Source organism: Salvia hispanica, chromosome 1 (assembly GCF_029641045.1).
Source record: "Salvia hispanica isolate PSC_SH4W2 chromosome 1, Shi_PSC_v1, whole genome shotgun sequence".
Lineage (NCBI taxonomy): Eukaryota > Viridiplantae > Streptophyta > Magnoliopsida > Lamiales > Lamiaceae > Salvia > Salvia hispanica.
In genome coordinates this window covers 41,768,660-41,781,235 of record NC_142692.1, presented here as the reverse complement: position 1 = coordinate 41,781,235, position 12,576 = coordinate 41,768,660, and the positions used below count along the sequence as shown (strand labels likewise).

General features: G+C 32.2%; 1 long non-coding RNA gene across 1 annotated transcript; it reads right to left on the bottom strand.

Moving 5' to 3' along the window:
- Window positions 1-409: 409 nt before the first annotated feature.
- Window positions 410-3,645, bottom strand: LOC148933838 (uncharacterized). The gene is made up of 2 exons (XR_016135804.1): window positions 3,010-3,645; window positions 410-475 (listed from the first exon to the last, which is right to left on the bottom strand). It is a non-coding gene; the product is annotated as an uncharacterized LOC148933838 (long non-coding RNA).
- Between the last annotated feature and the right edge of the window lie 8,931 nt (window positions 3,646-12,576).

Sequence of the window (12,576 nt, the reverse complement as noted above, 5' to 3'; positions counted from 1 at the left end):
TTCCTTTATTTATTGTTCTCTCGGAGGAGTAGAAACAGGACAGTTATGGCTTCATGCATCACTAAAATGTCATTTAACACATCAATCATGTGGTTATTTGTATTTGCTTGTTTATAACCTTTTTTAGAAATCAATTGTATGGCAATAATTGTTTAGAACATTGCCCCCGTATAAAGAACAGAGTAAGAATTTCAGTGAATAAGTAATAACAAACACATTCCGAAGCATACTTGTATGCATTATGGGAAAACCACAAATGGGATTGGTAATGCGATGGAATAACTAATAGGTTTACACAAGCAGGAAAAGATTTTTCATGACACTCTTGGAATAACTAACTAATCCTATTGTAAAATATTGTTCGAATCCCTAATGTCGAAAACAAAAAACAAAAAATTTCAAGCTGCGCTAGAATCAAAGGTCTTTCTGCTTCAGTCACATCCTCTTCTTTTCCATAGTTCTCATGCTCAAACTTCTGATGATGAAGTTGAATTATTTAATACTATATATACATGTTACATAACGATATACAGTATTAAATTAATTGTAACAGCCCGCCCTCTTAGGGTACGATAAATGCGGCGGCTGCTACCCAAACGGACTCCAAAGAAGTAAACATAGGCTAGGATTTCATTTAAAGAGTGTTGGCCAAATTAATAAAGGAAACATCAGAGCATTTAAAACAACTATTAAACCTAGAAGTTTAAAAGAAGAAGGAAGGTATCATAAATGACGATCAAAATGTCTGAAGAGTACGACAAAATATCCAAGATTAAAGAAAAACACAAGAAAAGGGCTAAGGTGCAAATATCCCAAAAGTTCTAAAGAGTATCAAGATTCAGCGGAAAACGACCAAGAGAAAGAATAGCTATGTATGAAGACACAACTACGCTTGAAGTTCAACATATCCATATTAATTATTTATCCTGCTCAACACCCGCCACCGCTCGTCATCGTTCAACCTGCACATAAGAAAAACACATGCAGAGCTGAGTATTTTGAAATACTCAGTGAGCTCATTGCTAAAATATTTTATAAGTTATGCCACCCTTACCAAGTGAACTCGAGTTTTAAGCAGTTAAAAGAGAAATATCACGAGTATCACAAAATATATTTTCATAGACTGGTCAGTCAAAATAATCCCCCATTTTCTCATCAAAATAACAATCACAACATTCCATGGTGCGACGAAAGTGTGGCCACACTTTTCGCCCACGAGACCGGCCGACTAGCAAGGACGGCTCCCGATCCCATCGTGTACACAGCCTGTAGGACTTGCGGCCCATACTCAGACCCGAATTCGTATAAGCATATCCAATATCACATTAAAAACAAACATAGGCATGGTATAACAGTTAAACCACCCTTATAACACCAAACAACATTTAGATAAAATAAAAGAGAGTTTTTAGAGTAAAGCCCACCTCGACTGCTTAGTTTTCAAGTAGTTTCGCTTTTCCGTTATCCGGCTTCGCAACCAAAGTTTCACCTTTTAATCACATAGGCACATATCACAAATTAGGTTCAATACTACTCTTACTCATGCATGTCTCAATACCTCTTTTCCCTTTTCCATTGATTTATCTTATCATTACTAATTAATCAAGATCATGTTTATCTCACAAGATTATTTAGCCATCAACTACACACTACTCATCACACACATACACGACACACACACACACATACACGACACACACACACACGCACGCCACACACACACAAACGCCACACACACACACACTCATGAACATATTCCCACATCCCTTTTATCCCACTTTCACTCAACCAAGATGCATTAGGGTTCAAGAAGACCGATTAATCGGTTAGAAAGAAGAAAAAGAAGAAGTAGAAGAAGAATAAGAAGAACTCATAAACAAAATACCTTTTTAGAGAAAAACAATCGGTAGAAACAAAGTAGAGACTTGGTTCTTCAAGAATCTTGGCGTTCAAACTCTAAATTCTTCTCAAAGGATGACAAAATATTGGTGTGTGGAAGAAGAAAATTTGAGAGAGTGAGGAATGGTGGGGGACGAAAATTTGGGGTCTAGGTTGGGGTCTTCTCTTATTTATAGTGCTCAACAAGATCTTTAGGTAATTAGAATAGAATATTTGGTAAGATTTTATTCTACGCAATAAATAAAATAATATTGTGAAGTAGGGAAGAAGAATTAACAAAAATAGATCCTAGGGCAAAATCTCATGATTTTCGAAAATTAGGCTCCCAAAATAGCCAAGGCTTTGTTTTGGTATATTTTACGGAGTAGAATAAAATATCACGGAGCAAAATAAAAAGTAAGGATTCTCCCAACTTGGGATGGAAATAGGCGTCCCCATGCCTATTTAAATAAGATATGGATTTTTAATATTGCCTAGAATAAGGTAAGGCAAGATCTCTTGAAGTATGGAAAGATTTGGTAGAATAATTAAATTTTAGGTATGGAAGGAAATCAAGTAAGGAGTCAAATAAAATAAAATAATTCTTTCCTTCCCAAATATAGTGATTTTCGAAAATCACTAATAAATAAAAGGGGGTTTTCGATTTTCTCTAGAGATAAGGAATAATTGGGTCTTGGATTTAATTGGATAAATATCCCAAGAATTAAATTAAATCCGGAAAAATAGAATTTCTTCTTCAAAAACTTCAAGGGGTCGAAAATCTCAAGAATTAGGGTGACAAGTATTTATGGAAATTTTCTCTAATATTCTCACTTACCTTTAAACAATTAATTTACCACATAAATCTCATAATTTAATAAATCACATGCCACATCATAAAATCAATAAGTTTGACTTTTCAAACTTTCAACGCAAACCCTAGACTCAACTCGGCCATAGCATCACATGCAATAAATGCATTCACGACTCCACGTCATCACAAATAAATTCTAGGGCTCTAAAATTAGGGTTCTAAATTCCGAGATGTTACATTAATTTTTTATAGTACTATAAAGGATAAGCATCAGGCATTGAAAATGAGCTGGTGAAAATAATAAAAAGGAAATTAACCTTGAAATTCAATTGAGTTGAACAAAGCTCTCAAAAAATGGAATCATCATTGGCCTATTCCTGAAACCAGCCGAGGACCAATCGATACCAAGATGCTTCAACTCTCCAGTGGCACGATCAAACATCAGTAACTCGTCTGTCGCACTTGCAAGATACAATAGCTTACCATCCTTTGAAAACCATACCGGAAGTTGAACACCACGAATATGGAAAATAGATTCTCTTGTCCACGATCCATTGCTCATAATCCAAAGCTCATATTTCAAAGGTACAGAATCTCGATATCGATTATCTTCATCAAACCAGCATGCAAGAGCACTTAACAACCCTTTATACTCCAGAAAATAATAATGGTCAGGGCGATCAGGTGAGGGTAAAGGAGAGGGTAAACTGGATAAAGTTTCGGTAGAAAAGTCAAACGAAAGGATAAAACCAGACTGTCCTTTTAGACTTGCTCTACAATAAAAAACCCCATCTATGCATGCTCCATTGGATTCCTCACCACAATCGAAGTCAGGGCATGGTATTCTCTTCCAGGAATTAAGTTTGAGTGAATACAATTCAATGTGATAAATGACATCAAGTAAATACCCTCTTTCATAAGCCGAAACAACGTTCAACACTTTGTAATCTTCAAATTTATGGTCATACCATAGTCCAGTTGAATTAAGATAACATGTAACGCGAGGATTGAGTTCCACTAATGGCTTAGGCAATATTTTATACCCACCCGTTGTTGGGTTCCAAAGAGCTTGACTACCCAATATTCTATCATAAAAATGAAAGAGGCCATTACAACTAGCCGTAGTGAAGTAATATCTTTGTTCAGATAGAAAAGTGGGGATATGTATGAAATACTTGGGTGAGAGGGTGTCATCCTCTTCAAGGGAATATGCAACAAAATAAATCTCAGGAATACAATCACAATAATTGACAAAAATGTCAGGCTTAGGCTTAGGCTTAGGCTTAGGGCAGATGTCTAGTTGTAAGCATGATGCACATTTTGTCTCAGATACTTCGGGATCAGGTTCATCAGAGTAACCTACACAGTAAAAATGGAAACATTATCATTTGAATTTTCCACATTTTCACCTCTTTTAATCATAAATATGGAGAATATATGAAGATTAAAAAAGGAGAAATATAGTACTATAAAATAAAAACTTTGTAAATACCAATCCAGCGATTTCTATCCAATTGATTTCCATTGTTCCTCCTCAAAGGCGGTGCACCTTCGATTCTCGTATTATCCATTATAACTTCCGCTTCCATCGTATCAACCATCCCAGCTTCCACCGTATCATTCATCATAGCTTCCGACTCTCTAACAAAGTTTAAAAATTTCACGCATTTAAACAAATACTACAAACAAGTCAGATATAGTATTAAAATGAGAATAGATGTTTTCTCAATTGCTAATCTGCAGAAATAACTTATAAAGACAAGGCGTCGAGGTCGAGGATAAGGTCAGATATAGTATTAAAATGAGAATAGATGTTTTCTCAATTGCTAATCTGCAGAAATAACTTACAAAGACAAGGCGTCGAGGTCGAGGATAAGGCTGGTTTTAGACAAAGTATTGTCTTCATCATCTTCTTGTTTCACCTGATCCTAAGTAGAATCATATAACTAATTACTCACACCTTTAAACAATTTAAATAAAGGATAAGGATAATGAATTGAGTATGAATTGATGAGAATTAATTAAAATAAAATTTACCTCCTCAAGGCATGAAACTCCAAAGATCTCAACCATCTTTGGACATCTCATAGGGCTATTGACACTGAGATACTTCAACTTTCCGGTGGCACAATCAAACAACACTAGCTCATGACGAAGGCTTTCAAAATACAACAGCATACCATCCTGTGAGAACCATATCGGCCTCTCCATGCCAGGAATATGAAAAACCATTTCATCTCTTGTCCACAATCCATCTCTCATAATCCAAAATTGATACTTCCTAGTCGCATGATCGTCATATTTCCAAGGTACAGAATCTTCATTGTCCGAGAATACAAGAGCACTTAATAACCCTTTATACTCTACAATGTAACTACGCTCGTGAAACCAACCATCTGGGAAGGGTAATCTGGAAAAAGTTTCAGTAGAAATGTCGAAAGAAAGGATGGCTTCGTACATTGCATGGTAAAAAGTCCCGGACACGCAAGCCGCGCTACTTCGATCACAAGATTGAGTCCAATCTTGTGAACTGCTGTATTCATAATCTTTGCATTCTATTCTCTTCCAAGAATTAGTTTTGAGTGAATACAATTCGATGTGATGAGCGGAATGATCTTGATAGCTTGAATCGTATTCCAAACGAGTATGAAAAAGATTCACCACTTTGCAATCTTGTAATGAATGGTCATACCACATCCCACTTGTTTCATGATAGCAAGCAGTGCAAGGTGGGGGTTCGAATACGGCTTGGGGAGGATCTTATACTCACTAGTCTGATTCGGACCATGATAATCAAATAGAGCATTACAGCTAGTCATGAAGTAGAAATGTTTCATTTGAAAAGAGGAAGGATTTAAGTTATCTTTGTTTGATGTGTTGATGCTTCCATCTTTTTCAAGGTAATATGCACTAAAATCTCCACACTCACACATATCATTCATCACAGCTTCGACTCTCTAACAAAATACTAATTAAAATGAAAATAGATGTTTTCGAAATTACGTACCAAGAACTGGAGACTTTCTTCTTGATTTTACGATTAAATATATATAGTGGATGTGGGCTTATATATTACGGGTGGGAAAAATATTCTTTAATATATGAAAATAAATGCAATTAAATAGGACAATTTTATAAGCACGCCTCAACTAGAAAAGCAAAACAGAATAAATCAGTCGTCACAACTTATCTTTACCTTCGGATTTTGTACCTATTATATTTGAATAATCAATACAAATATTAACTGAATTATCTCTAATTGACCAAATATTTGAATAATTAATTTTAAAATTACATGTTTGAATAGTTATTAATCGAAAACATAATAATGATTATATTATTGTAATTCATAATTTTAAAAATGCCTTTAAGATTTTATAAATAATAGCTTTTTTTTTTCATTTTTTCCCTCTTTTGTTCGTATGTAGTATGTACTATACCAAGATAAATAATGGATAGACACACTGTAAATAAAAAGTTTGGAAATACCGATCAGCGATTTCTATCCAATTGATTTTCATATATTGTTCCTCCTCAAGGCGGTGCACCGTCGATTCTCATATAATCATCCTAACTTCCTCTGAATTAACCATCGCAGCTTCCGAAGGAGGAGGAGGATCGGCAAAATATTATCTCTAATTGATCCAACAATTAAAGTATGGAGTACTTTTTAATTATTAATAATGATTCAAATATAATCAATAATTCTAAAATTATATTAAGATTTGTTCGTAAAGTTATTAATTATGAATTGGTACTTTTTATTATAAAATTTTTAAGAAATTATAATTAAAATTGCTAGGATAAAAGTTGGGTTGCAAATGAAATTTGTTGAAAATTAAATGATTATATCTATACATATATAAAAGGGGAGTTTTGGGAAAAATTTACAAGAATGCCATTTTATTTAAAAAATTATATTACTGTTGAAAAGCCAATAAAGACTATATTAAGGTTAAATACGTGTGATTTAAAAGAGCCTATAAATTTGCAGTTATCCAAAACAAAAAAACGTGTGATTAAGGATTCTTAATTTTGCAATTATGTCAACAACGTGATACGGAAAAAATGGACATTAGGATAACTAAAAGTCATTCATAGAATTCTAAACGTTAAAAATCTTCTATAAATTTGAATTCCTTTAACTAAAATTATCATTTCAATGAAGAAATTTTCCAAGTGGTATATCGTCACCCAATCGTCTTTATGATTTTATTTGTAGGTAATGTACTGTATTCTCTATCAGTTTTGTGATTTTATATGTTTTGTAAGGATTATCAACAAATCTAAAACTTTCAAATAAAATAAGTGATCAACAAAGTAAAATTGAATTGGGACGGAGGGAGGATTTTATTGATATTTGGCTCATTTGTTAGTCATGATGAGTATATTTTAAAGTTAAGGGTTTAGGATTTAGGTTTCAAGGTTTGGGTTTTTAGTGTATAGGGTCACTATATTGCAATAAAATGAAGCTCGACTAGGAAGTGTCTCGCCAGTGCAATCTTAGATTATAGCTTTTGATTAACAATATCTAAAATCTCATTTGGAGAAATGGTAATTATACATTCTTTGTTTTTTTGTTTTGTGTAATGTAAATTTGATTTATTTTTTAGTCTCACGATGTACTTCTACCATTTAATTTTTCATCATGAGTTTTTAATTGTATTTTTTATTGGTGATAGTGTTATATTATTGAATTATATATTTTTTAATTATATGTTGTTGATGTGTGTTCCAAATTTTTATATTAGATATGTAAAGATTTTCATTAATATTTATGGATTAATTATGATAAATTAGTTTTCATTTAATATTTATTCCACATAATTATTTGGTAAGTATTATATAGATTCCGGAAAAAAATACTATAATGTGCCGTGCATAGCACGGGAGAAATACTAGTAATTAATAATGATGGACATGTTTACTTGCCATCTTCTTTACATAATCTTTTATACACGAAACCCGAAATCAATATTTACAAAATATTTTATAATTATTCACCTCTTGTCCATTTTAACAAAGATGATATAGCCGATTCTGTATTGATTAACTCTATAAGGAGAGATTATGATCTCGTACATATATTAAGAATCCATTCTAGATGCTTCCGAGCTATGCTCTAAGTTTGTAACGTAGCTACATTTTGAATCAATCAAAGAAACAATAACCATTGCATATATTATTATTTTGATTTTGAGTATGTTCTTCTTTTACTCCCTCCGTCCACGATTAAGAGTCTCATTTTTAAATGACACAAGTTTTAAGAAATGTTAAGAAAAGTGAGTAGAAGAAAGTTAGTGGAATAGGGGTTCCACTTGTATATATTAGTTTTAAATGATATGTGAGTAGAATGAGTTAGTGGAATGTATGGTCTCTTTATCATCTATGGTAATTATGAAGCGGGACTCTTATTCATGGACGGACTAAAATGAAAAAACGGAACTCTTATTCGTGGACGGAAGGAGTACTTTCTTTTTGGTGATTCTTAGTGTTTGTTTTGCTTCAATAGATAATAATCTCCTACTTAGGTGAGACAGACACATGTGAATCGTAATATGGATAGGCTCTTGATTTTAGGCATGTGTATATCGTGTTTTCTTTACCGTTGGAGGTAGGAAAAAATGAATCCTATTAAGACATAAAAATTAATAATTCTGTGGTTTGATCATGGATGTGTTAAAAATTGCGTAAATTTAATTATGTTAGAAAGCAATTTGTGAATTTAATTTTGTACTATTCTCGAACATGGATAACGTTTCCAACCTTAAGCATGTGGAAAATTATTGTTACACGCATTAAAAAAAATTGTCGGTTTACAAGCGAAAATTAGTAGCAGATATTGTGTGTTGCTGTTAGTAGCGGATTGGCAAAGGAATATCCACTACTAATTTTACAAGCGGAATTAGTGGTAAATTTATGATGGATTTTGATGCATCCATCATGCGTCATAATTAGCAGCGTATATAGCAACGGATTGATGGTCACTGGTAAGTAGCAACGAACCAATGTCGTTGGTAATTTACAGCGGATTGATATTCACTAGTAAATAGCAACAAACAAATGTCGTTGGTAAAAAAATTAACAACGAAATTACAGGGGAATAATATTCACTAGTAAGTAGCAATAGACAAATGTCGTTTGTAATAAATTATCAAGAGATTAGCAACGATGAATGATTTGCGACTATTTAGCAATGAAAAAAATGCTGCTAGTAATAATTACCAACAAATTAGCAACAGAATATGGCTCGTGAGTAGTTATTAGCGGACAAATTTTGCGGGCAATAAAATACCTATGAATTAGCAGCGTAAAGTGGTCTGCTAGTTATTATCAATGGACAAATGCCACTGGTAAAAAAATTACCAACGGAATTGTAGTGGATCTTGGTTGCCAAAAGCACTAATAGAGATTGGTCTTTGGGAATCAGTAGCGAAGAATTTCGTTTGTAATATATTTCTCTTCAATGAAGAAATAAATAGACACATATAATCCAAACACAATTTTGGAGCCAGATATTAATAATTATTTTAACAAAAAGTTGTAAAATATTAATTAATAATTACTCTAAGTTAAATTATTATCTGCATTTATTTTAATATAAATTAAAAAATAATAATAATAAATCCCTTGACATTGCTATTGTCGCTAACGAAATTTATATTGTGAAATCTATTATCTAACTATGAGTTCTTCATTCTTATACTTTTATATTTACTGAAGCTTGTTGAATAAAACTAGTAAGATAGTTTGTTACATATATTATCTTATTCATAATGACCAAATACTATATCTTTTATTAATATTTATGAAAAATTGTAAATCTCAGGTTTTTTTTTTTGTAATATAATGTCTTTGCTAATTGTAAAAATCTTAATCTAAAATTATTGATGTTTATAACTAAAATTAAGTTATCATTATTTTTTAGTTTTTATATTTTATTTGAGTCAACTATTATTTATAAACTTTGTATTCCATTATTTGATTTTTAGTTTTTTGTCCATGAACTTGTAACACAATGAGTTTACAAATAACTTTTTAATTATGTAGTAATAGACTCTTATTCTATTTTAAAATAATCACACAATTAAACGAATAACACATAAAAAGGTAGATGAAAGAAAAAGTATTCTAAAACTACATAGTTTGTTCAAAAACAGCACATTTGAATACAACTTAGCATTGTTGTATTCTATTTTCTACTTTTAATTATTTGCTAATTATTAGTGTACTTTTATCATCTTGTTTAATCTAGTAAATAAATATAAATATAAAACAAAAATAAAGATGAAAAAAAGAAAAGGAAGTAAAAATAATCGTGCAACCTAATTTTGCTAGGTGACCCAGTTCTATGGCCCACTAAAATAATGATAAAACGGAGTATTAGTAGATATTTGGAACCCTAATGTGCAGTTGTTTTTCTTCTCCCTATTCATCATCGTCTTTATTTATTGTCTTTCACTATCTTCGTTTCTTTCAATTTGCAGTGAAGATTTTCGTCTTGTAGTTGGTTTCCTTCCTCTCCGCTGCCGCTGCTTCTGCCACCTCCTTCACTGGTTTTCGCCGACCTTCTAAACCTTCCTCTCAGAGCACTCCCAATGGCACTCCCTTATTTCTCCCTTATTTCTCCCTAACTCCTGCCACATCAGCGCCACATCAGCATCACATTTTATCCCCAGTTTTTAGCCAACTGCTACATTGGTTTCTCCCTTATTTCTCCCTTATTTCTCCCTAACTCAACATTTCATTTTTACATCATTATTTTTTATATTATTTAATTTTCCCTACAAATGTATTTAATAAATAGACTAATAATGAACAATTCATCGTTGTATTAATCATTGGAAAATATAATACAACGAGAAAAAAAAAAACTACAAATAAAAAACGCAAATAAACAAAAGCTCATAATTTTTGGAAGATTGATGAAGATTGAAGATTGGGAGAAGAGATTGAAAATGGAGAGAATGAAGATTGTGGGTGATGAATGGAGGAAGTGGAGGAAATATTTATAGGGGTGGGATGTAAAAATAGCCGTTGGGCCGAAAAAAAAAAAAAATTAATTAAATATCGCCGATTTATCGCCGAGCGTCGCCCACAGTGGCCGGCGATCGCTCGGCGATAATCCGGCGAAAAAAACGCCGCTTGGCGTAAAATCGGTAGGATTTTCGCCGAAAAATCGCCGAAATCCTCCCAATGGCCGGCGATAAGTCGGCGATATCCGGCGATTTTTCGCCGGATTTTCGCCACCCCCATTGGGAGTGCTCTCACGGTTCTATCTCTTCTAATGTTGCTTCTAATTTTGCTAAAGCATTATATTATATATATAAATGTTCTTGTGAATTTTGATTGCTTTATATGAATATCATACACAAGTGGTTGTGAATTTAGATTGCTTTTGTCCCTTTGTTGATTAAGAAGAAATTTACACTTTTTAATTTAAGTTTGGGGATCAGTACTAACATACCTCAGTCCTAATTTGTGATTTTAAGTCTGGGTCCATATTAACATTAATAAGTTGGAGTACTATATTTGTTCAACTTATATTAGTGAAGCTGGCGAGACTTAGCATTTTCTACTATATTTGTTCAAGATATGTATGCTATACTTGAGGATGTTAACAAGAATTATGGAGGTTCATCATCGGTCACAGCAAAAGCTACGAAGTTGGTAAGTGTGGTGTATATAAAAATTCTTATAGTAGATTTATTATTTGTAATAATGTTAGACTTATTATATTTTTTGATAAATAGGCAGTGGAAAAAGGTGTTCCTATCGGTGACTATGTATGACTCGTTCATGGCACAACACAAGAAGTGAAGACTATAAAAGAAAGGATAGACCAGTACATGATTTTGTAGAATTAGGAGATTGACAACCTTTTTTTTTTATAGATGGTTAGAAGTTTAGCTATCATGTTTTTTTTTAAGAATACATTATTAGTTTATCAATTACTATATTATTTTTGTCTACAAATTGATGTTATTTATTTGATAATTTGTTGGTTTGTTGGGACCAATTTGTTGTAATTGGATAAGCAAATAAATAATTAAACAATGATATGTATTTAACTATTAGCGGAATACCAATCTGTGATTTTTTTAAAGAATACTACATCAGAGGCGAATTGAGTTTGTTGCTACTTCGTTGCTAATAAATAGTAGCGAATTGTGTATGTTAATAAAGTTTTTTATGCCTAATTAGTGCCGACAATTTAGGACGGATTAAGTGTGCTGCTAATCTGTTGCTAACAATTTGTAACGGACTAAGTTTGGTGCATTACTAATTCGTTGCTAACAATTTGCAACATACTATATTTGTTGCTAAATTTTTCGATCCCTTTTGATGCCAACATTTATCAACGGACTCGTTATGTTGCTAACTCGTTACTAAAATATTAGTAACACAATTTAGTCATTGCTAAAGTTTAGCAGCGAAGTTTTTAGCAACGGAACAGATCTGTTGTTCATCCGTTGTTAACCAATTTTACCAACTGAATTATGATAATTAGCAACAAGATTTTTTGCTAACCGACAGTTTTTTGTTGTGACGTTGATATCTTGAGATTGTACTATATACAAATTTATTTCAGAAAAAAAAACGTATAGCAAGTTTCGATAATTTCAAGTTTTCCAATTTTTATAATCACCATATATATAAACTAAAAATCTTTTAATTGTTAAAAAATAAGTATTTGAATTCGTGTTTAAATTAATTTCCTAGATGGATTAGTTATGGATAACATATATAATCAACTTAATTACTAATATTAATTTGAACTATTATTTAAATTATGGAACCATGTTTAGATAACAAGGATATGTAAACCATATAATAGTAGATAGGTACAAAAGTATAAGCAGATAGTTTTGTAACTAAATGGT